Here is a 25,723-nt window from a genome sequence, read left to right on the forward strand (position 1 = left end):
CCAGCAAATGTTAAAAAATTAAGTCCAGTGCCAGTCTATGTTCATTGACCTGAAACCGTGGCACAGATGCTGAAAACATCCCAGGCCGTGTCTGTGGCACGGTTTTCCCTGAATCCCTGGAACTTTCCCAGAACAGCTGTCTGAAACCTTTTATACTCCCCTAAAACTGATAATGCCATTTTCCCCCCACCCCTTGACAAATGATCTTGCTTCTTCCATTATGAAATGCTCCCAGTTATCTGTATGTCTCCATTTAAGAAATCACTACTGGGAATTTGCTGCGCTCTGCACATAAAACAGTCATGATTACTGGAAACATCTCAGAAACTGCCATTAGTCATGTTTGCCTCCTGCTCTCATAAACCAGTCTTCCTACTTAGCTGTACCACATTACGCCGACTCTTATCTTTGCACCTTTGCTGAAGCTGCTTCCTTCCTGAAGTCAAGCCTTCCTTATGCCCCCATACATGTACAAGCCCTTATCCATCCTAAAGTCCATTGCCACAACCCTGCCCTGTTCACACCAGTACCCTTCTGGGAAACACTGTGGTCACAACCACGCTGCAGCAATTCGCTGCATGCTGCCCTCCGTTCAGTTATGGCACTGGGTGGAGGCTTTCTGAGCCCTCTGGCAGGGGTAGGGGGTATCTGAAGACCCCTGTGTCACCTTCATATCACGTAGCCCTACTACCTAAATCTGGCTTCGTCTGAACATTCCAGAGAGAGAATTCCTCATTCTTCCTTCGAAATTAGTTCCATGTTCATACCTGGTTTTGGGCCAGAGGTAAATGTCATAAAGGAAGTCACATGTTTGAAAACCTCTCTGTGATGATAAAAACATTGCTGAGTTTGACTGTGATATAAAAGAGGCTTGACCCAATTTCTGTGAGTTCTTGGCTTTTCCCTAATCTGATCCTTTGGTTTATTCTTGGTTTAGAGAAATTCTAGCTCAATGTCTCTGCCTCTTTCTTTCCAGACACTAGTTCCTGGATCATCTGTCTCATACGTTGTCTTTCTTCCAACACTTTTCTTGATCTTTGACAAGACAAAGGCTGATACAAGTCCTGGCTACATCATATTTGAGTATATCAGGGTCTAGGGCTATGAGTTTACATTTCAGAAACCTGACCTCCTCTGATCTTTCTAAAACATCTCTCTTCATGTAAGACATTTATGAATATCTTGGGTTAAAAAACTGTTGGCATAGGAGAGTAGGAATTTGGAAGAGTAATTTTTTACTTCATATATTTATTTGCTAAATGTATGAAGTCCTAAAATATGCTACATGTGCTACCAAGCAATATATAGCATTGGTAGAATATCATATTCTAATTTATGATGTATAATTCACAATGTTTACTTTATTTTATATTTGTGTGCCTTAGTTATCTTATAACTGATATGTTTCTTTTTTTATTTAGAAAAAGTACAGATCACTGATTTTTGAAGTTTACAGGAGTTTTGAAGATCTGCTAGCCCTAAACTTCATATTTAGGAGGAGTTTAGGTCATTTGGTCAATATCTTTTTTAAAAAGCAAAATAGGAAGGCAGGTTTCTGAGTTCTGATCATTCTCATAGCTTCTCTTCCGTTTCAAAGATGAGTGTTTAGGAGACACTTGAGTGGCTCAGTCGGTTAAGCAACCAACTTTGGCTCAGGTTGTGATCTCACGGTTTGTGAGTTTGAGCCCCTTGTCAGGGTTTCTGCCATCAGTGTGGAGCCCACTTTGGAACCTCTGTCTCTGTCTCTCCTTTTCTCAAAAATAAATAAACATTAAAAAATATTCAAAGATAATTTTTTTTAATTGATTGACTTTTGTCTTAGAAATCCTTCCCTCATAGGGGCACCTGGTGGCTCAATGGGTTAAGCGTCCTACCCTTGATTTTGGCTCAGGTCATGGTCTCAAGGTTTGTGGGATCGAGCCCTGCATCTGGCTCTGTCCTGACAGCATGGAATCTGCTTGGGATTCTCTCTCTCTCTCTCTCTCTCTCTCTCTCTCTCCCCCTTGCTCTCTGCCCCTCTCCCATTCTCCCTTACACACACACACACACACACACACACACACACACACACTCTCTCTCTCTCTCTCAAAAAAAAAATAAACGTCAATAAAAAATTAAAAAAAGAAATCATTCCCTCTTAATAATTTATCAGAAGACTAGTTTGCAGACTTTTGCAAAATTATGGCAGTTATCACCAATTGAAATTACGTTGTCACTCGTTTAACTATATATAATATTATATGTTTGCCTCCTATGTCTTTTTTTTTTTTTTTAATTTTTTTTTCAACGTTTATTTATTTTTGGGACAGAGAGAGACAGAGCATGAACGGGGGAGGGGCAGAGAGAGAGGGAGACACAGAATCGGAAACAGGCTCCAGGCTCTGAGCCATCAGCCCAGAGCCCGACGCGGGGCTCGAACTCACGGACCGCGAGATCGTGACCTGGCTGAAGTCGGACGCTTAACCGACTGCGCCACCCAGGCGCCCCATGCCTCCTATGTCTTTAACCTTGCTTACTTCTTGACCTCTAGAATCATGTCCATATACTTAGTAAATGTTTTCTGAATGCATGATAAAAATGTTACGTCAGATGGAAGCAGCCCTTTTGGTGTAACTAGTCCTAACTAAATTGATTGACAAAAAAACAGCATAACCAATTTTGGGGACTGTAGCATTATACTGTTTGAGAATTATAAAAAAAAAATAAAGGAAAGTGACAAATATATTTTTAAAGATTTACAAAATATTTACCTTTCTTATAATGTCATTAGACTGCATAATAATAAAAATAGCAAAAAGTTGGGGAGTGTCTGTTATGTGTCAGGTAATAAATAAAATAAATCCCTATGTTAAAAGTGAAGAACCAAGACTGTGTTCAAGGTCATACAACTGGTAGTGCTTGTAAAGTAACTTGACCCCATCTATATCTTTCTTGCTCCAATGCTTTTAAGACTATAGTCTGCTGCCTTACTAAATTGATTCGAAGGAGGTAGGAAAAATAAAAACAAAAATAGTTCTTATAAATTATTCACTACTTTCTGCTTGTATACAGTTTTGGAATATTATGTTTACTTAAGAAAAATACATGATAAGATGTATTGAAAGATGGACGGAAGAAGACATTGGACTTAGAAGAACACATAATGATACAGAACACCACAGTACTAATTTCATTAGCACCTACTTTCGCTAAGAGTAATGCTATAAATCAGACAGAAATAATAATCCTTAAAAATCCTATTATCAGACAACTGATTTAACACACTTCCTTCAAAGTGAAACCTACTGCATATCTGTAATCCAGAGAATAGTGGACTTCCAGTTACCCTTACCTACTATTCACTTTGGCAGGTAATAAAGAACATAGCCCATTTATCAAATTACAATTTAATGGCTCAGAACATATGGTCAACCAGGAAAACTAGCCAATAGCGTATACTATGAATATAATAAAATGCTAAAGAATCAATTTTAGAGGGAGTTAGTTTTTCTGTAGCTCAGGAACTCAAAAATGAGACATACCTTGCCATTATGTAATCAATGTTTAAATTACATTCTGTCTTGACTACACTTCTTTAGAATGACATACTTAACTCATACATTAAAAATTAATTCATAAAATTCATTTTCAAACTTTGTAAAGCATTCTAGATCATGTGAAGAAATTAATCTGTGGAAACAGCAAAGAAAAATGTGACAGCAGTCTGGAGAACTTACAGTACCAGATATTGAATAAGTTATAATGTGTAATACGTTAGAGTAATCAAAGCACTGCGGAGTTAGAGGCAGGATAAGCAGATGAATAAAGCAGGACAGACTCTAGAGATAAGATCTCAAAGTTAATATAATATAATATAAAGATGGGATTTATTTCAAATCAGTGGGGAAATGTGTTTTATTCAATAAACAATGAAGAAAATGTAATTTGTAGGTTTTGGGGGGAGAAATAAGTAAAATTGGATTCATATAAAACCCTTCACACTAAAATAAACTCTATACAGAGCACATAGTTTTAAAAGTGAATCCATAAGAAAACTTGAAAATATTTTCAGGAAATACCTACAATGAATTTGAGTGTCAAGATCCTGTTAAGTAAGAATGACTGCAAAGGCACAATTCTATGCAGAAAATGATACATGAAACTCCATTATTATGCACAGCTTAAATAGCTGTAAAACATCATAAAAATGCTTTCAAATTAATTTACTTAGTGGTGAAAATATCTGCAACATATATGACACAAAAATGTTTATAAAGTTTGATTGTAAGAAAATAGTTGTAATGGTGATCAATAAAAAAAGAAAATATACTTAAGCTTTCAGGTAACTAGAGACAGGCAATGTAACGTGAGATGCCATGTTTTCCCTAAATAATTGGCAAAGATAAAAAAAAGAATGAGAGCATCCACTGATAAAGAATGTGAATAAAGTGTGTTCTTATGGCTATAGGGAGAGTGGAAGTTGGTGTAAACTTTCTAAAGGACCTTTGGGAATTAAGCACCATAACACTTTAAATGTAGAATACGTTCACCACAGCAACTCTTCTTCTGAAATTATACTCAGAACATGTGACCACACAAGTTTATGGAAATGTACACAAGGAAGAACATGAAGGACCTACTTTTGTAGCGAAATGTAGAACTCAGATACTTATCAAAAGAGGCTCACTGAAACATAATACTCTCAATCATCATATTATTATGTAGACCTCTGTCTACTGATATGGAAAATGAGTATGATGTATGCAGTACAAGACACAAGTCACACAATAATATATGAGATAGTATTCTATTAAACAAAAGTGTGTGTTGTGTTCATGTGCACATGTGTCTACACCTTGAAAACTGTCTAGAAGAATATATAGCCAATGTGAACAATAATGCTCTCCAGGAGGTTTGATTAAAGATGAGTTTTAACCCTTATCTTTAGGCGAAAGTATATCGGCTAATTTTTTTTCAGCCAACATTCAGTTCTTAGACTCAAAAAAGGTAACATTTCTCATTGAACATAATAAATTCAATGAAAATGGCATATCATAGCTTTAAATTGTACTTCTAGTATGACATTTAAAAGTATGTGGTATTGGGGACAGGCTGGGAAGATGACAGAGTAGGAGGACCCTAAGCTCGCCTTGTACCACCACTACAACTAGATAACAGTTACATCAGTGTAAACAACCCAGAAAATGAGGGCTGGCAGAACAAACTCCATAACTAAAGGTCATAGTGAAGAGGGTAGGAAGAGTGAAGAGTGGAGATGCACTGGGGAGCTAAAAGGGCCCTGGGCATTTTGGTCAAGAGGGAGTCTGGAGTGCAGAGATGGGTAAGAAAAAGATGATCACACTGGGGATCCCACATGGGCAAGACGAATCCTCATGATATTTGGCTTGGAAAGTAGGAAGGGCTGAATTTTGTGAGTTCTTACAACCAGCACAACTTAAGGCCTAGAATTTTAATTTTTTTTAATTTTATTTATTTTAGAGAGAAAGAGAGAGAGCATGAGTGCAGGAGAGAGGCAGAGGAAGAGAAAGAGAATCTTAACCAATGAGCCCAATGTGGGGCTCAATCCCATGACCCTGAAATCATGACCTAAGCTGAAATCAAGAGTTTGACACTCAACTGACTGAGCCACCAAAGTGTCCCTATTTTTTCAATTAATTTATTAATTTATTTATTTTAGTTTAAGCCTGGAGTTTTATTTTTTTTAATTTATTTTTAATATAATTTATTGTCACATTGGTTTCCAGACAACACCCAGTGCTCATCCCAACAAGTGCTCTCCTCAATGCCCATCACCCACTTTCCCCTCTCCCCCACCCCTCATCAACCCTCAGTTTGTTCTCTGTATTTAAGAATCTTTGAGTGGAAAGGAAAAACCATAAGTAAGAGTACAAAAAATAGGAAATAAAACAGCAGTAAAAATAAGTACAGTAAAAGTTTGGATTGTGAGTAACTTGTTCTGAAGTGTTCTGCAAGATGAGCAAACATTTATAATAAATTTTAACTTGATAAACAAGCGATGTCTTGCAATACGAAGAGTATGTGAAACTGAATGTCACATGATCAAAACTGAGCCAATGGTTCTCTCTCTCTCTCTCTCTCTCTCTCTCTCTGAGGGCTTGTGGACAATTGTTTCACATGCTCAGATGCTTGGTCTCAGGCCATGGTGTTTGGCAGAATGGTGTAGTGATTTTTCAGAACATTAGAAGGTGCCCACGACTGGCACTAGTGTATTTTTTGTCACTTCAAAGAACCTATAGATCGTCCTTTGCTTTTCCATACATGAGTAAGGTTAGGAATGCTTTGCTTCATTCTAGGTCAGGCTGCCTGCAGATATAGACCCTTTCCTCTGCTACCTTATTGCCAGTTACATTAAATACAGTATATGACAGACTTTATTAATACTATATACTATAGTCAACATCTGTGGGAGTGTATACAATGGCCCTCATGCAGAAAAAAGTTGAAAAGAAAGGTGGTAAGAAGAAGGAGATGATTATGGTGGAAGTTAAGAAGGAAATCATCAAGAAGTACAAATGAGGTAGGTGAGTGGCCGAAATTGCAAGATTTTATAAGTCTGTGTCTGCATCTCATATGCAGAGGAGGAGGAAAAAAAGTTGGAGGAATCCCTCACTTTAAATGGGATTTGGGAGATGTGTAAACTGTGGGAAACCACAAAATTTTGTAGAAAAACACCACACAAAGAAGGCTGGAGCAGTGCAAGAGATAAATCCGTTTAACGACAATGCAACGGCACATTTCCATGAAATCCTCAAAAGGAGGCAAAAGCAAGTATCATTGCATATTTCATGAAAAGAAAAGATTCCACTGAGCCAATCTCTAGCAGAGATTCTGTTAGTGATAGCAAAAGTCATCCAACACAATAACATTCCTATTTCTTGTCTACCGCACACCAACACAAAGATTTTCAAAGGTAAGTTCAGGCTAATTTGTTTTTTTTTTTTCTTTATATTTTGCATTTTCTTTTTGTCTTTTGTATTATATTACAGTACTGTAATCATTTTTATATGAAAATTTTGGGGTTGTGGAATGAATCATCTGAGTTTCCACTCTTTCTTACGGGGAAATTCATTTTGATATACAAGTCCTTTAGATTACAAGCATGTTTCCAGAACAAATAATGCTTGCAAATAAGGGTTTAGTGTATATCTGTAAAATTAGGCAAAGGAGTCACAAAATACAAGGATGTAAACTATAATCCCACATACCTAAAATGTGAGAAGAAGAGGGGTAAAGAATGGAATTAAACTTAATCAACTTAATATAGACTGCTATATACAGACAATGTTATATACAAACCAAATGGTAACTATAAATCAAAAACCAGTAATAGATATGGAAAGAATAAAGAGAAAGGAAGCCAAGTATATCATTAAGAAAGCCAGCAAACCATGAGAGAAAGAGAAGAAGAAAAGATCAGAGAAAAACTATAAAAATAAGCACAGAAATAATAAAATAAAAATAAACATATATCGATCAATAATTACTTTGAATGTAAATGGACTAAATGCTCCAAGCAAAAGACATGGGTAACAGAGTAGATAAAAAACAAGACCCATGTAAATGCTGCCTACAGGAGACTCACTTCATACCTAAAGAAACATGCAGATTGAATGGAGAAATATCTATCATGCAAATGGATGTCAAAAAAAAAAAAAAAAAGCCAGGTAGCAATACATATATTGGACAAAATAGATTTTAAAAGAAAAACTATAACAAGAGACAAAGAAAAACACTATAAACCCAACAAGAAGGTATAACAATTGTGAATACTTATGCACCCAACATGTGGGTAACCAAATACATAAAAGTTAATAGCAAACATAAAGGAACTAATCAATAACAATAAAACAATAGTTAGAGAGTTTAACACCCCACTCAGATCAATGGACAGATCATCTAAACAGAAAATCAACCAGGAAACAGTGGCTTTTAATGACACACTGGACTGGATTTAACAGATATATTCAGGACATTCCATCCTGAAACAGTAGCATATATATTCTTTTCAAGTGCACATGGGACATTCTCTAGAATAGATCGTATGTTAGGCCACAAAACAAGCCTCAGCAAATTAAAAAATATCAGAGGTATACCATGAACTTCTAACACAACACTATGAAACTAGAAATCTAGTTTCACAGGAAAAAATCTGCAAAGAGCACAAATACATGGTGGTTAAATAATATGCTGCTAAACAACAAATGGGTCGACCAAGAAATCAAAGAAGATATATAAAGTTACATGACGATTAATTAAAATAAAAACACAATGGTCAAAACCTTTGGGATGCAGCAGAAGTGATTCTAAGATGGAAGTTTATAGAAATACAGACCTACCTCAAGAAGCAAGAAAAACCCCCCCTCTCCCCCCAAAAAACACCCTAACCTTACACCTAAAGGAGCTACAAAAATAAGAATTAACAAAATCCAAAACAAGCAGAAGGAAGGAAATAATAAAGATTAGAGTAGAAATAAATGATATGGAAACAACAACAACATCAACAACAGGAACAACAACAACAACATAATAGGCCAGATCAATAAAACCAGCAGCTGGTTCCTCAAAAAGGTCAAGAAAATCAGAAAACCTGTAGCCAAGCTAATAAAAAAAAAAGAGAGAGAGAGATAGAGGACTCAAATAAACAAAATCAGAAATGAAAGGGGAGAATATATAACTGACATCACAGAAATATAAACAAGAATATTATTATATTATAGACTATTATAAATATTATTCTTATTATAAAATAATATGTTATTTTACATATTATAAACAGAATATTATAATACATCATAAGAGAATATTATAAAAATGATATGGCAACAACTTGGACAACCTAGATAAAAGAGAGAGATTCTTAGAATAAATAACCTACCATTACTGAAACAGGAAGAAATAGAAAACTTGAAAGACTGATAATCAGCAAAGAAACTGATCAGTAATCAAAAAACTCCCAAAGAAACAGAAGTCCAGGACCAGATGTCTTCACAGGTGAATTCTACCAAACATTGAAAGAAGAGGTAATACCTATTCTTCTCAAACTATTTCATAAGATACAAGAGGAAGGAAAACCTATGAATTTATTTTATGAGGCTAGCATTACCCTGATAACAAAACCAGATAAAGACACCACAAAAAAAGAGAACTACAGGCCTATATCTCTGATGAACATAGATGCAAAATTCTTCAACAAAATACTACCAAACTGAATGCAGCCATACAATAAAAAACAATTCACCACCACCAAGTGGGATTTATTCCTTGGAAGTAAGGTCGGCTCACTATTCATAAATCAGTGCGATACATCACATCGGTAATAGGATAAAAACCATATAATCATTTCAATATGCAGAAAAACTATTTGACAAAGTATAACATCCATTCATGATAAAAATGAAACAAAACAAACCTCAACAAAGTAGGCTGAGATGAATATACCTCAACATAATAAAGGCTTTATATGAAAAACCCACTGCAAACATCATAATCAATGGTGAAAATGGAGAGATTTTCCTTTAAGGTCAGGAACAAGATAAGGATGTTCACTCTCACCACTTTTATTCAACATAGTATTGGAAGTTCTAGCCATAGCAGTCAGACAACAAAAAGAAATAAAAGGCATCCAAACTGGTAAGAAAGAAGTAAACCTTTCACTTTTTGAAGATGATATGATACTATATATAGAAAACCTGAGACTCCAACAAAAACTATTACTGATAAATGATAACTGGTTACTGATTACTGATACTGATTACTGATAACTGATAAATGAGTTCAGTGAAGTCACAGGATACAAAATCAGTGTACAGAAATCTGTTGCATTTCTATGCATTAATAATGAAGCAGAAGAGAGAGAAATTAAGAAAACAATCCCATTTACAATTTACCAAAAATAATAAAATACCTAGGAATAAACTTAAACAAAGAGGTGAAAGAGTTATAGTCTGAAAATCATAAAGCATTGATGAAAGAAATTGAAGACAACACAAGTAAATGGAAAGACATTCCATGCCCATGAATTGGAAGAACAAATATGTTAAAATGTCTATAGTACTCAAAGCAATCTACAGATTTAATGCAATCCCTACCAATGTATCAACAGCATTTTTCACAGAACTAGAACAAACAATCCTAAAATCAAAAAAGATCCCAAATAGCCAAAGCATTCTTGAAAAAGAACAAAATTGGAGGTATCACAATCCCAGATATCAAGATATGCTACAAAGCTGCAGTAATCAAAACAGTATGGTACTGGCACTGAAATAGACACATAAATTAATGGAACAGAATAGAAAGTCCAGAAATAAACTCACAATTAAATGGGCAATTAATCTCCAACAAAGAAGGGAATAATATGCCATGGAAAAAAGACAATCTCTCCAATAAATGGTGTTGGAAAAACTGGATAGCAACATGCAAAAGAATGAAACTGGACCCCTTTCTTACACAATATACAAAAATAAACTCAAAGTGGATTAAAGACCTAATATGAGACTTGAAACCATAAAAATCCTAGAAGAGAGTACAGGCACTAAGTTCTTTGACACTGGCTGTAGCAACATTTTTCTAGATATGTCTCCTGAGGCAAGATCAACAAAAGCAAAATAAACAGGACTACATCAAAATAAAACCTTTTCACAGCAAAGGAAACAATCAATAAAACTAAAAGACAACCTACTGAAAGGGATAAGTTATTTGCAAGCAACATATCTGATAAAGGGTTAATATCCAAAATACATAAAGAACTTATATAATCCAACACACTCACACACACACACACACACACACACACACACACACACACAAACCCACAAAGAATCCAATTACAAAATGGGTAGAAGATGTGAGCAAATATTTATCCAGAGAAGATATCCAGACGGCCAACAGGTAGATGAAAGCATGCTCAACATCACTCATCATCAGGGAAATACAAGTCAAAACTACAATATCATCTCACATCCATCAGAATTGCTAAAATCAAAAACACAAGAAACAACAGGTACTGGTGAGGAGTGGAGAAAAAGACACCCTCATGCACTATAAGTGGGAATGCCAACTGGTGCAGCCACTGTGGAAGACAGTATGAGGGTCCTCAAAAAGTTAAAAATAGAACCACTCTTCCATTCAGTAATTACACTACAGGCTATTTACCCAAAGAACACAAAAACAGTAATTCAAAGGGATACATGCACCCCTATGTTTACTGCAGCATTATTTATAATAGCCAAGATATGAAAGCTGCCTAAGTGTCCATCGACATAAATGGATAAAGAAGTGACATATGCATATCTATGTGTGTGTGTGTGTGTGTGTGTGTGTGTGTGTGTGTGTGCGAGCGCGTGTGTGTATACACACACATACACACAATGGAATATTATTCAGCCATAAAAAGAATGAAATCTTGCCATTTGCAACGACATGGATGGAGCTAGAGAGTATAATGCTACGTGAAATAAACCAGAGAAAGAAAAATACCATATGATTTTACTCATGTGGAAGTTAAGAAGGAAAACAAATGAGCAAAGGAAAGAGAGAGGGGGAGAGAGAGAGAGAGACCAAGATACAGACTCAACTCCAGAGAACAAACAGATGGTTACCAGAGGGGAGGTGAGTGAAGGGATGGGTAAAATAGGTGAAGAGGATTAAGCAGTCCACGTACCATGATGAGCACTGAGTAATGTATAAAACTGTTGAAATTTTGTACCTGAAACTAATATAATACTGTATGTAACTATTCTGGAATTAAAATAAAAAACTAAAAATGTGGTGTTATAAAAATTATGCTGGCATATGGTTCTCAAAAAATAAAGATCAACAATAATGCTTTTCTAAGTCATTATGATGATGTAATATTTTCCCTCCCTATTAGCTGGTAGAAAATTTTATTTATGTTATATTCATGTATTATATGAAATGCAAATTGAGTATATTTTTATTTAAGGAACTACAGATGCTACAGTTTGCTACAGAGTTATTATCAGAGAAACCATTAATTTGAATGCTTCTTGTCATTTTTATAAATGGCAATCAACTGCATAAGCATTCTGGTAACTTGTCTCCAGTCCTGGTGGAAAAGGCTGGAGAAAAACCACCTTGTGAGATCAAATCTAGTACGAGTCAACACATTATAGTAGCAACAGCTATGCTTATACTAATTACAATTTACTGATTCTTTACCACGAGACGTTCTAGCATATGCACTTTATACTCTTTATCAGACTCAGTCCTTCCAATAACCTTGTATAAAATGCACTGGTATCTCTGTTTCACAGACGAGGAAACTGACAGGGTGGAAAGATTTTGTCCGAGGTCACCAGCCGGTAAGTAACAGAACAAGAATTCCTATCAAGCTTTTCTGACCCCACTACCCAAGCGCTGGTCTGCTAGTTCAGTCGCTGGTAAAGTGGGACTCCTGTAAAAGCAGGACATTGACCTAAAACCATTTGTCAATACGTTGTTAATGGTGGCTTGGGAACTACACACACAAATCTAGAAGATCAGGGTGTAACTTCAGGGAGACATGATAAGATTACGTTGGGAAGATATGTAACTGACTAGGAGGTGTATTTGGTACCTAGTAAGTGGGGGAATTGACCCGAAAATTCTTGTTATTGTTTATCCAATATTATCTAAGGTAAAAATATGCTTCAAATATACAAATGATTCTAGCCCAGCATGAATGAACTCTCTCAGGTCACATGCTTCATCATCAAACCACTGTCTGAGTTTTTAACTTGAACCCCCTTTCATAAATGTGTGGCACACACACACACATATTTATGCATCTGAGCATGCATAGTCTTTTGTATAATAACATGATCATGCAGAACACCATGGAAGGTGTTCCAGGTATCTACGGCAACACAACACCCTAAATGTTAGTGGCGTAAACAAATTTTTAAAAATTTTATGTTACTTACAAAGCTGCAATTTAAGCACCATTTGGTGGAGGCTGTTTACCTCTGCTCCTGTTACAACAGCCAGGGAGGCTCAAAAGTTGGAGTGGTCTGAGGGCCCTCTTGTTCACACAAACGCCACTTGAAGATGGAAAGGCGAACCCACTGGGTGTGGAACGCTTGGCTTCCTTAGGTACCTCTCCCTATTCCTGTATGGCTTCCTCTCCTTTTGGTCTCTCATCATTACAGCTGTAGGGAATCCAATCAGTTTTCTGTGTTGGTTGAGGGCTCCTAGTATGTGTGTCTCAAAAGAGAGAAAGCCACATAGATGTGGTTTTGCCTTTTGTGACCTGGCCTCACAACACAGCATCACTTCAATTGCTTTCTATTCTCTAGGAACAGAGCACCATGGCTGGCCCAGGTGTGAGGGAAGGAGAATTAGGACCCAACGTGTAAGGAGGGAACCATCAAAGAACCTGTGGACACTTTATAAACAACCACACAAGGATGCATAGCTTGTTGATTTGGGGCAAGGCCCAGGGAGTTGGGAGCTGCCAGGGAGGAGTGGAGGTAAGAGAGATAAGAAAGAAGAAGGAAGGAATGGAGGCAGAAAGCTAGAGAGAGAGAAAGAGGGAGGGAGAGAGAAGGCAGAGGAGCAGAAGCAAAAAAGTTAAAGAAACAGATCTGTGGGGGTAGATGTGAATATTGTGCAGTTGGAGATATTGTACCAAGAGTATAAATTAACAAACTGATATCATGGTTAACAAACAAAGTCTTTTGCATGTTGGTTTAGCTCATGAGTTGGTCTCTTCAAGATAGGAGTTGCTAAAATTTAGTTCCTAAACCTGAGAATGTTTTTGGTCAGACCCATGGCAATTCTTACCAGTTGGAGGCCTTTCTCCTTAACATAGAGCAATTAATTTCCATTGATTCGGCTAACCTTAATTACTTTCTCTGCCTCGCTGCCTCCTCTAATAGAGATTGGCTTTCACCACTTTGGAGGAGTTTGGTTGTTATTGTGGTGTGATTTTGTTTTCTCTTTTGGAGAGCTACCTGTGATATCTGCGACAGAATCTTTGCGAGGTAATCAGTTGTGATGGCTGGAAAGAAAATGCAGAAGACTCAGACTAAATCATAGTTGTTAATATGATGCCATTCCATGATTTCCAAAGATCCATGCTTTCAAGAGTGTGTAGTAACCAGGATTAGTGGATTCTAAATCCTAATTTGTAGTAATCATGACTTTTTAGTGTCCTCACTAGTTCTCTGGTCTGGATAACATTTCCATTATTTGCTCTCTTGGGATCTGATAGTCACAGAGTTCATCTAGTTCCATAACTGTGGCTGATGGATCCTGTCCTACAGTGGCCCTTTCTTTATAACAGTTCTGTTGACTATTGATTCCTTAAGAGTAAATATAAGCCATCCCTAAGAAGCTCCTCCGGGCTCAAATCTAATAAAATGTAGTTTAGTATTTCTACTGTTGTGGTTTCATTCTTACAGCGCCACATGCCATAACTGATGACCTTCAATGAACCCCGCTATGCATTCTTCTCCATTTATATTTGCTTTTTTGTATATGAGATAAACATTTCATCATTCAAGTGTGTGACTGAACCACAGTCCATAGCAGTGAGTGCATTTTAAATATTTCATTGTTCAATCAAGAAAATGTCCAAATTTAAATGCATGCCTTATAATAACTAATACTACTCACTATTAAATACTAAATTAGAATAGATTCTCTAAAGGGTCTTCATATATTGGACACTGTGATAAGTGATATGATTTTAATTGCTTAACATAAATTCACTTAATGAGATTTATAATTCTTGTGAACATCAGTGCAAATTTTAATGAAATGTTAGAAGCACATGGAGAATTGGTTCTTTGCTTCATTGAAATAGTTCATTTTTATAAGGCTGGAAAAAGAATGAATAAATTAGATAACTCTAAGAAAAAATGACATTTCTGTGATCCAGAAAAACATAGGTATTTCTGAATAACTTATGAAAATCTACAGATATTGACAGTTATGCCGTCCCAACAGAACATCTTTCGTTTCTGAAACCAGGAAAATGTACTGAGTCCTGACTCCCTACAAACACTCAGTGAAATTTCAAGAGTGATGTACAATCTTTACTTCACAAATGAAGACTGGAAATGAACAGAAGTTAATTAACATGCACATAAAAACAGAAGGAGTTACAGATACACTTAACTCAGTCCAGCACTCCTCAAACTGTTTAGCATATAGTTCCAGTCAGCTTGATTATCCTTAAGAAGAAATAGATTGTCAGATAGACTCAAAATTTATTTCTTGTAGTAACCTATTTTCTGCCCCCTCTAATATTTTCAAAAGTCAATGGCAACAAAACAAACAAACAAACAAACAAACAAAAAACAACTCTGGTTTTCCAGTAAGATTGACAAAAAGGGAGTGGCAGGAACAGAAGGAGAAGGAAACCCTTCATATTGGATCATCCACTGTGGGCAATTACAGAAAACAGAAAGTTGCCGATAAAGATAGAATTTCAATCAACCACTAAACAGACTCCCACTGAGGAACATACTGGAGAAACGTGAACAGATAGGACAGAAGACAACCATATGGCTGCTCTTAATGACCCAATAAATACAAGAAAAGTGTGGTGCTTCTAATGGGTTCCAAACCAAAATCTCATTTGTATGTTGTGTTTCTAGTTTTAAGGACGGCAAAATGCCAATTCTCATTTACCTTTATTCACATGTTCCTGGGGAATCAAGGAACAATAAACAAATTGTATAAAAGTTATCTTTAAGTTTTGTTCCCTTCAAGATTGTGTGTGTGTGTGTGTGTGTGTGTGTGTGTGTGTGTGTGTGCCTTGCTCCATTCCACCCATCATGCCAACCAGCTCAACTGCTATTTCAAAATATCTAAACTTCTCCATGGTCAGATTATCTCTATTATGATCCTCTACGTGGAAACCCACAAACAAAATAACAAATACACAAAAAGGAACCTGGACTGCCTCTTGTTTCCAGTCACCACTAAATTCTAGATGCTTCTCAAGGGGCTCTTCCTGCCTGATGGCTCTTCAATTTTCACCTTCCCTGCTGACAAGTGCCAGGTCATAGGGCTGGGAGGAGCTCCATGGAAGAAGAGGACATTGGTTTTGCACACATAGGAGAGCCGAACATTCTGTCTCGCAGCTAATAGTAACTCATGGAGTAAATGGCCCTCAATTTTCTATCTCTTTATTCCTATCATTTTCTCTACCTCACAAACCTCTCTCCACCTTGCCAACATCACCACCTATGGAAACTACACCTGCCCTCCCTCAGGTACCATCTCGTGTGGGAAGCCTTTTCTTTAACTCCATTATGTGGAGGAAATTTCTCTTCTCTGAACTTTCACAAGCATTTCTGGTGCTTGTTTCATGGGATTCGGGATATACCACTTTGTCTTATTTCCTCTGCTTATTCATAAAGTGAAGTCTTTTTACAGTCTTCCAAATCCATCTTTAACAATACTTAGTTTATGGGGTGCCTGGGTGGCTCAGTCGGTTAAGTGTCTGATTTCAGCTCAGGTCATGATCACGTGGTTCATGAGTTCGAGCCCTGCGTTGGGCTCTGTGCTGACAGCTCAGAGCCTGGAGCCTGCTTTGGAATTTGTGTCTCCCTTTCTCTCTGCCTCTCCCCCGCTCACACTCTGTCTCTCTGTCTCAAAAATAAATAACCATTAAAAAAACAAAACAATACTTAGTTCATGGTAAAAGCCACCATTTGCCTGTATGTCTGACTCTACCCTGAAATTTTTTCCATACTGTGAGAGGAGCAAATAGAAATACTCGCTTTTCTTTCTCAGTGCCTGGCATAGAGGACATGCTCAATAAGTTTTTTTATTTGCTCTGTTGAATCCGGATTGTAGTCATTACTGTAAAGTCTTAGCACTGCAACTAGATCCCCAGTTCTTGAAGGTCAGCCTTTATTTTCTGCACAGTGACTAACACAACAAGTAAATACCTGTTATAAAAAGAACTGTATTTCTTTCAATGGAAGGACAAACATTTTAAAAATTATATTTGCTTTCCAATCTTGAAACACAAAAGTTTTCTCTTCATCTCATAAAAACACTGACATTTAGTTTCCAAAACTCTGATGATTGAAAGGGATGATGATTATTACCTACTTTATGGGGCGCTTGGGTGGCTTAGTCAGTTAAGCATATGACCGCAGCTCAGGTCGTGATCTTGCAGTTCGTGAGTTCCAGCCCCATGTTAGGCTCTGTGCTGACAGCTCAGATCCTGGAGCCTGCTTCAGATTCTGTGTCTTCCTCTCTCTCTGCCCCTCCCCCATTTCTCTCTCTCTCTCTCTCTCTCTCTCTTTAAATACAAATAAACACTAATTTTTAAAAAAAAAATTATTACCCACTTTAGGACATTCCAATCCGAGGATACCAAACTTTGTTTGTTTGCCAAGAACTATTAGTAGAAATAAATGTTTCACCACATGTGGTCAAGAGCACAGGGGCTTCTTCTCAGTTTTGATTTCATTCTAAATCTCAAGTTTAGGAAACTGGCTTTAAGTATTTTTTGCAGCATATATCTTAAAAACTAAATTTTATCATAGCCCTTGATAACTTTTTGAGAGCTAGCTTGCCCTGAGTAAGAGAGATGATGGTTTCTTAATGACCTCCATCACCACATGATGAAGTGCGGGTCTCGGAGAGCCATCGATCACCTGCTTGAAGGATCAAGAGGGCTATTTACCTGCTGAGAAGCAGCCCTCATTCCCCTGCCCCATTACTTGTACATCTTCCTTCTATTCTTCTCACTCCATTAGCCTCCCGTGTATCTGCATGGTGGTGATCACAGAGTGACCTCCAGTCCTTGATCCCTGGTATTTCTAGTTGGGTCCAATCTACTATCCCAGTTGAACAGTTCAATGATGTTTACAGTGGTATTTAATCTTCCTTTACTCCAGTTCTCAGAATTTCACTTATAAATCTATTCGAAATTATCTTATTACACCTATTGCTAGCTTTCCTGGTAGATCAATATACTTTCTCCCCAGTCTATAACCTAGTGGTCTAGAAATGTACCTTTTTTTCTGATTGTGATAAATTTCCTTGTTGGTTATTTTTCATTGTCTTGGGCCCTTGTCTAAAGCCATAACACAACCTCCAATGCAGCCTCTTATCATATCTGGCTTTGGAATTGTTCTATGGACAGACAAAAAGTAAAGTAACTTTTGAAGCCTCTTGGAATAGTAAACAGATTTTAAATTGCTCATCTTACTGTGTAGTGGTCATAGGCATGATTTTCTTTTATCGCATATAAAATAAGATACAAATTATGACACTTAGAATCATGGGTTATCAAGTGGAAAGAAATACTTATAATTCACATAAAAAAGGAGTTTCCTGGAACTGAGGAGACAAATTATTTTTAATGTTTAAAAGTATATATTATGGAACTGGATATTTGCTTGAACAATGGCATCATCATATAACCAAGGATATGTGTGGGACTACGGTGTAGATACTGGTTACTTTGTATGTATAGGTATTCTGATCCACATGCAATAATTTCTGGTACCTTGTTTCCTTTCCTTGCAGATTTTTTTTTCATGGACCAGTACACAGGAGTCTTTAACAATAACGTGGAAATGGCTGTTGATATAATTTTCCACTAAGTTGTCAAAGAGCCTAGACAATAAAGGGGGTTATATCACAGAAAAATAGTTCAACTGAATTGATTCTTGGCTTCTAAACCTCCCAAATATTCTTAGGTTATTAAAAACTAGTTCAATTTCTTTAGTGCTATTAAAAACACACTTTTTTCTCCATAGTAGACTTCTATATTTTTTTCATATAAACATTTAAGAATTTTATTTATATGTGTGAAATTTTCACTGATTCTGTAATAAAAATATCTTCTAATTTTTACCTTAATTTTTAAAAATGAACCTTTTTGTTATACAGTACTAAAAACTTAGTTTAGAAGTGAACTGTCCTTGAGTCTGAATACTTGATCAGTTTTTGAAAAATGCTTTCAGAAGTTTCTAGTTTGTCACCCAAATTGCATGTCAGACAACAGAGAACACTTTGTCACGCTTAGATACCATTCAATCATAATCTGCGTTTGACTTCAAAGCTTTCACAATTCAATTTTATTTAGAATTAAGAAAACATGACTACCGAGAACAGGAAAGGGATACCATTTCTCTTCAACCAAACATCAAGGCAGAAAGAGTGGGGAGCACACGCCTTCTCCTCTCTCATTTCTGCTTTTATTCTGTGCCCTCCACACTTACATGCCCAGCTGCCCTCTGGGATGGATGCAGCCCCTGGAAGCTGCAGGGCTGGAGTTAACTACCTATTTGGAAATGTCTGTGTCCATGTGGGTTACTGAGTTGTGCAGATGGGCTTAGCAACACAAGGTTATGGAGTCTGCAGCTCCTTTTATATCTGGCAGATAAAGATGGTCTCTTATGACTACCTCAGGGATACCTGGTCAACCTGAACTCTTTCCTTAAGAGCAAAACAGAGCAAACTTTTCATTATTATTAGATACTGGAAAAAAAATAAGAACATATAGTCTATACCAGGAAACCATCCTGAGAAATCTTGAGTCTCATTTTGTGAGATTCTAATCAAGTCTAAAACAATCATAGAAACAACAAAAAGAAACACAGATTCCCTTTGAGGACAGTCATTTGATTAAACTTAAACATTAATTAGAAACTTTTTGGACATAAACTATGCAAATGCTCTCTCTAGAAAGTTTTTTCAGTATTGGGTGACTCTTATTTACTCTTCATTTTGTTTTACCCAACATCTACCCAGAAGATGAAATCAGAGATACAGACTATGAATATTAACTTTTATTCAAACTAATGTTCCAGTTGACATATCCTGAGCCCAACTGGGGAAAAATATAAGAAATAAATTGTATGTTAAGTAAGATGGTATCCCCCCATTTGTTACATTGAGTTTAATAATTATGCTATTTAATATAATTTAGGGGATAGTTTTTAGTATCTAATTTCATTTGAGCTATTTTAAGATGTCCTTCTCAACTTTTTCTGATAAGTAACAGAAGTTCCATGTAAAAGAGTTTAACACATATCAAAGTCGAATAATTTTAAACATTACATTATTAAAAATACATTATTTAACATGGGATATCAGGTAAATATTACTAGTCAGAATGTAAAATATGATGTATGTTATAGGATGTTAAGTAGTAAAACAATACTCTTTAACAAGAACAAAAATAATGACCTTAGTTCATTTATTACTTTGAAGATTGGTATGATCGGAATGTGTGTTGCACCAGACTGATAGGTTGAAGCCTAATTCCCATTGTGATGGTATTTGGAGGTGAGGCCCTTAAGAAGGTGACTGAGTCATAACAGCAGAGAGCTCCCTTGTCCCTTCCACCACGCAATGGCATCCGTGAATCAGGAAGTGTGCCCTTTGTTTTTTATAAGCCACCTGTTTATGGTATTTTGTTATAGGAGCCTGAAGGAACTAAGACAAAGACATGATTTAATTTTTTGTCCTTGTCATCTAAGAGACTATCCCCTTATCCTAAACCCTTCTGTCTAATTGTAAGGTGTGAGGGAAGAGGCCGCATTCTCACAGTTGGCTTAGAAACCCTTCATTACCACAAAAGCACGACTAAGTCAGAGGTTTTCACAGGGAAGTGTTTGATGAACAGGGGATACTTGTTTTTAACTTATAATTTGGAACTCAGAAATAACACCCAGAGAGAGAATAAGACTTCTGGGCATGTCTTAGCCTTCATGTATGCAACTAAGTAAAACATATACCTCACTGCATGGACAAACACAAATATGTTTGCTGTTTAAGGGATCGTACATAAAATATATATACAAAAAAAGATTTACACAGAAAATTTAAAGTCTTATGTCATATCCAAAGTTGACTTAATTTTACTCATGGAGAAAATCCCAAGTGATTTCTGTCCCTCTTTAAATCTCAAGCATATATACTCTCTGAGCTGACTAGAACTCTTTTTATAAAAAAGGTAAGATGCCTTTCAGAACTAATGCTATGTTCTTTCCTTGGATAACAGTGATTAGTGTAAAACTGAATTAGGTACAGATTTCTCTGTCTAAAGTGTAGGTAGGGTCAAGTTTATATTTGTACTCCTAAATACAAAGGTTAGATTTCACTGCTACTTAAAATGATGTAGTTAGATTATCTTTAAGTGTATAAATATTAATTATGAATACATTAGGGACCCTGTTCTTTTGAATTTTAAGTATATGGATATTTTGCTCAAGTGATAGAAATTTAACTTTTCATGAGAATATATTATCTACTGTATAAAATACTGTCAAAAACTTAAAATACCCTGCAAATTTAAGTATGAGAAACTACTTAAAATGAATATCTTTTCACCTCCTTAAGAAACAAACATCACACACAATGATTTAGAAAATACAGGAGTTTATATTTAGCTGCATTGTAAAAATGTAATTGACAAAAAAAAGGTGATAAGAGAAAGAACAAATGAAATTTCTCACACTGAGTGCTCTGCCAGCCACTGGTATAATTATAAAAAAGGTGTGCATGCCTCCAATTCCTTTATCTAACCAGCACTTAGTGTTCACTAAAAATGAGAGAAAATTAGTTGGATATGACAATTTCTTTTTCTACCTTTTTAAACAATATGTTTAAATCATTTTACTCTCTCTTATTTTATAAAATAAGCCCTTATGGTCCTAAATATTCCTTTGAAATTCTAATTTAACAACATCCCTAAAGATTTGATATGTGGTGTATTTTCATTGTTGGTTGCTTTCATTTTTCCATTTGGGTTTTTTATTGACTAAGATAATTGAATTTCCATGTTTCAGAGATTTTTATGGTTATGCTTCTGTAAGTGTTATTTAAATGCTTTAATGCTCCAAAACATGATCAATTGTTGAAATGTTCCAAATATGCTTTGAAAAAGGAGGTGTTCTCCAGGTGTTGTGTGCAGTGCTCACAATGTGATACTGGTTACTGGTTGGATTGATCAGTCACATGCTTCTTGATTATGCTGCTGGAGCTCCCACCCCTTGGAGGTTAATGTTACTGTCTCCTGCCCTGTGCCCTATTTATTCATATCCTGGGTTAATTCTGACAATTTATTTTTAATGTATTTTGAGTTCGTGTTACTAAGATCATACAATGTTTAAACTGCTATATCTTTCTCGGTTATTGAAACTTTTAGCAAAACCTAGTTTTCATAATGCTTTTTAGAATTTTAAATAATGTAAAGGTGCCGTGTAGTGCCCAGTCACCCCACCACACCCAACCATGCACCCTCAACCACCATTGCGTGCAGGGACCATCTTTGTGCCCCGGCCATCCTAGCACACAGCCCCTAGCCACCACAGTGCTTGGGGAGATGTGGCATAGGACTAGTGGCCCAGTGCCAATTTTGCTACCACCACTACCCTGCTCCCAAGTTCCCTGGTGGGCATACCCCTCCAGAGCTGGCCTACTGGGGTCCCACTAACACTACAGAGAGCAAGAACAGTCCACAACAGGCAGAAAGTCAGTGAATGTGCTGCAATGAAAGGAAACGTGACTCAAACACAACAGTAGAGCATAAGCAAAACACCTGGGATGCTCTCCTGAAGTGCCAGGTTCTGATGAACAGGGACTGTAGGGCACTCTAGGAACTCTTCATAAAGTCACTGCTTTCAAGAGCAGAAGAAATAGCTGACTTTCTTAATACACAGAAGGAGATACAGAGAGGCAGACAAAATGAGGACACAGAAATTTATCCCAAATGAAAGAACAAGACAAGGCCACAGCTGGAGATCTAAGCAAAAACAGATATAAGGAACATGTCTAATAGAGAATTTAAAGCAATGATAATGAAGAAACTCACTGGACTTGAGAAAAGAGTGGAAGAATGTGTGAGACTCTTAACAGAACAATAAGAAATAACAGAGCAGAGATAAAGGACTCAATAAATTAAATGAAAAACACACCTGATGAAATGAACAGCAGGATGGAAGAAGCAGAGGAATGAATTAATGACCTAGAAAACAGTAATGGAAAGTAAACAAGTTAAGCAAAGAGAGAAAAAAAAAAAGAATTATGCAAAATGAGAATAGACTTAGGGAACTCAGTGACTGTAGCAAATGTAATAACATTCATATTATAGCAGTTCCAGAAGAAGAAGAGAGAGAAAAGGGGACAGAAAATTTATTTGAAGAAATAATAATTGAAAAATTCCTTAATGAAGGAAACAGATATCCAGACCCAGGAGGCACAGAGAACTCCCACAAGTATCAACAAAAGCAGACCCACACCAAGACATGTTGTAATTAAATTGACAAAACATTATAATAAAGAAAAAAAATTAAAAGATATAAGACAAAAGATGTCAGTAACTTACAAGGGAAAACCCATAAAGGTAGTAGGAGATTTTTCAACAGAAACTTGGCAAGCAGAAGGAAGGGCAGGATGTACCTGGGGTGCTGAATGGGAAAAATCTGCACCCAAGAATACTGTATCCAGGAAGGCTATCATTCAGAATAAAAGGAGAGATAAAGAGTTTCCCAGATAAACAAAAACTAAAGGAATTCATGACAACTAAATCAGCCCAGTGAGAAATATTAAAGGGGACTCTTTGAGTGGAAAGGATGGACCAAAAGTGACAATATCAAGGTAGAAAACACAAAATCAGCAAAAATGAATATTTCTGTAAGAAATCAGTCAAGGAACTCACAAAAGAAATACTCATAGAATGTGGGAGGAGAGGAGCAAAGAACGGGTTCAAACTTAAATAACCATCAACTTAATATAGATTGCTATATGCAGAAGATGCTATACACAAACCTAATGGTAATCATATATCAAAAACCACTAACAAATATGCAAAGTATAAAGAAGGAAATCCAAATACATCACTAAAGAAAATCAGCAAAACATGAAGGAAATACAAGAATCAGAGGAAATGTTCAGAAACAACCACAAAACAAGCAATAAAATGGCAATACATAACATATCTATCAGTAATTACTTTGAATGTAAATGGACTAAATGCTCCAATCAAAGGACATAAGGAGACAGTGGATTAAGCAAACAAACAAACAAAAACAACAAACAACAAAAAAGTAAAAACAAAAAACCCAACAAGAGCCATGCATATGCTCCTTACAAAGAGACTCATTTCAGACCTAAAGACACCATCAGATTAAAAGTGAGGAAGTGGAGAAACCATCTATCGTGCAAATGAATTGCAAAAGAAAGCTGGAGTAGCAATATATATATATTGGACAAAAAAGACTTTAAAACAAAAACTCTAACAACAGACAAAGAAGGACACTATATAATAGTAAAGGGGGAAATCCAGAGAGAGTGGGACATCTGGATTGTGAGCAGGCACCTTTGTTCCATGCATGACCAAAGAGCAATTTAAACATGGGTTATGTTGAAAAGGGCAAGAAGATTTTTGTTCAGAAGTGTGCCCAGTGTCATACCATGGAAAATGGAGGCAATCACAAGCTGGGCCAAATATCCATGGTTTATCTGGGCAAGAGACAGGTCAAGCCCCTGGATTTTCTTACACGGATACCAACAAGAACAAAGGCATCTCCTGGGGAGAGGAGACACTGATGGAGTATTTGGAGAATCCCAAGAAGTATATCCCAAGAACAAAAATGATCTTTGCCGGCATTAAGAAGGCAGGGGAAAGAGCAGACTTGATAGCTTTTCTTAAAAAAGCTACTAAGGAGTAATAGTTGGCCATTGCTTTATTTATTACAAAACAAAAATGTCTCATGACTTTCTTATATGTGTACCATATTTAAATTGATCTCGTACACCCGAATTCAGATCACTAATGGCTGATAGAATATTTCTTTTGGACAGTCCTGATTTAAATAAGATTGGCTCGTGGTTAAACGAATATGTGATTGGCAGCGTTCAGCTTTTCACAGAGCTGGTAAATGCCATCTCTAAGCTTACAGGAGATTGGTTTTATAGATTTCTATAATTGGTTATATTAATATATTTAAATACTGAGGGTGAAGTTTCACTCTATCAGAACAGCAAGGCTCAACTGTGTTTCAAGTTGTGTTTGTTAGCCTATTAAAGGCCAGGGCTAAAGATAAGCTGACAATGTCTCCTTTCTCCTTTTAGTCTTAACTCTGCCAAATGAATTAAAATTCCTTGCATTTAAAATGTTGCCTTTTGCTTAATGAAAGGCATGTTGGGGTGGTTTATGCATGATATTAAATACCGAATATTAACACTTCTCAAAAAATATAAAGGGGAAAATCCAACAAAAAGATATGACAATTGTAAATACTTGTGCACCCAACATTGATAAAACGGTTAATAACAAACATAAAGGAGCTAATTAGTAACAACACAATAGTAGTTGGGGACTGTCACACCCACTCAATGGACAGATCATCTATACAGCAAATCAACAAAGAAACAATGGCTTCAAATGATACACTAGAACAGATGGATTTAACAGATGGTTTTACTAAAATAATAATAGAACAGATCAGTGAAACCAGGAGTGAATTCTTTGAAAAAAATCAGTAACATTGATAAACTTCTAACCAGACTCCTCAAGAATAAAAGAGAAAGGACAAAAATAAATAAAATCACAAATAAGAGAGGGGAAATAATAACCAACACCATGGAAATACAAACAATTATCAGAGAATATCATGAAAACTGGATACATTCCTAGAAACATATAAACTACCAAAACTAAACCAGAAAGAAATAGGAAATTTGAACAGACCAAAAATCAGCAAAGAAATTGAATCAGTAA

The 25,723-nt window shown here is 36.2% G+C and overlaps 1 protein-coding gene and 1 pseudogene across 3 annotated transcripts in view; one reads left to right on the forward strand and one right to left on the reverse strand.

The window, feature by feature from the left end:
• Positions 1-25,723, reverse strand: part of PRKN (parkin RBR E3 ubiquitin protein ligase) — a 1,352,534-nt gene that overhangs the window by 656,256 nt on the left and 670,555 nt on the right. The gene's annotated exons all lie outside the window — the stretch shown is intronic.
• LOC123609269 lies at positions 24,349-24,671 on the forward strand (annotated as a pseudogene).

The sequence above is a fragment of the Leopardus geoffroyi genome, chromosome B2, assembly GCF_018350155.1.
Source record: "Leopardus geoffroyi isolate Oge1 chromosome B2, O.geoffroyi_Oge1_pat1.0, whole genome shotgun sequence".
In the NCBI taxonomy this organism is placed as follows: domain Eukaryota; kingdom Metazoa; phylum Chordata; class Mammalia; order Carnivora; family Felidae; genus Leopardus; species Leopardus geoffroyi.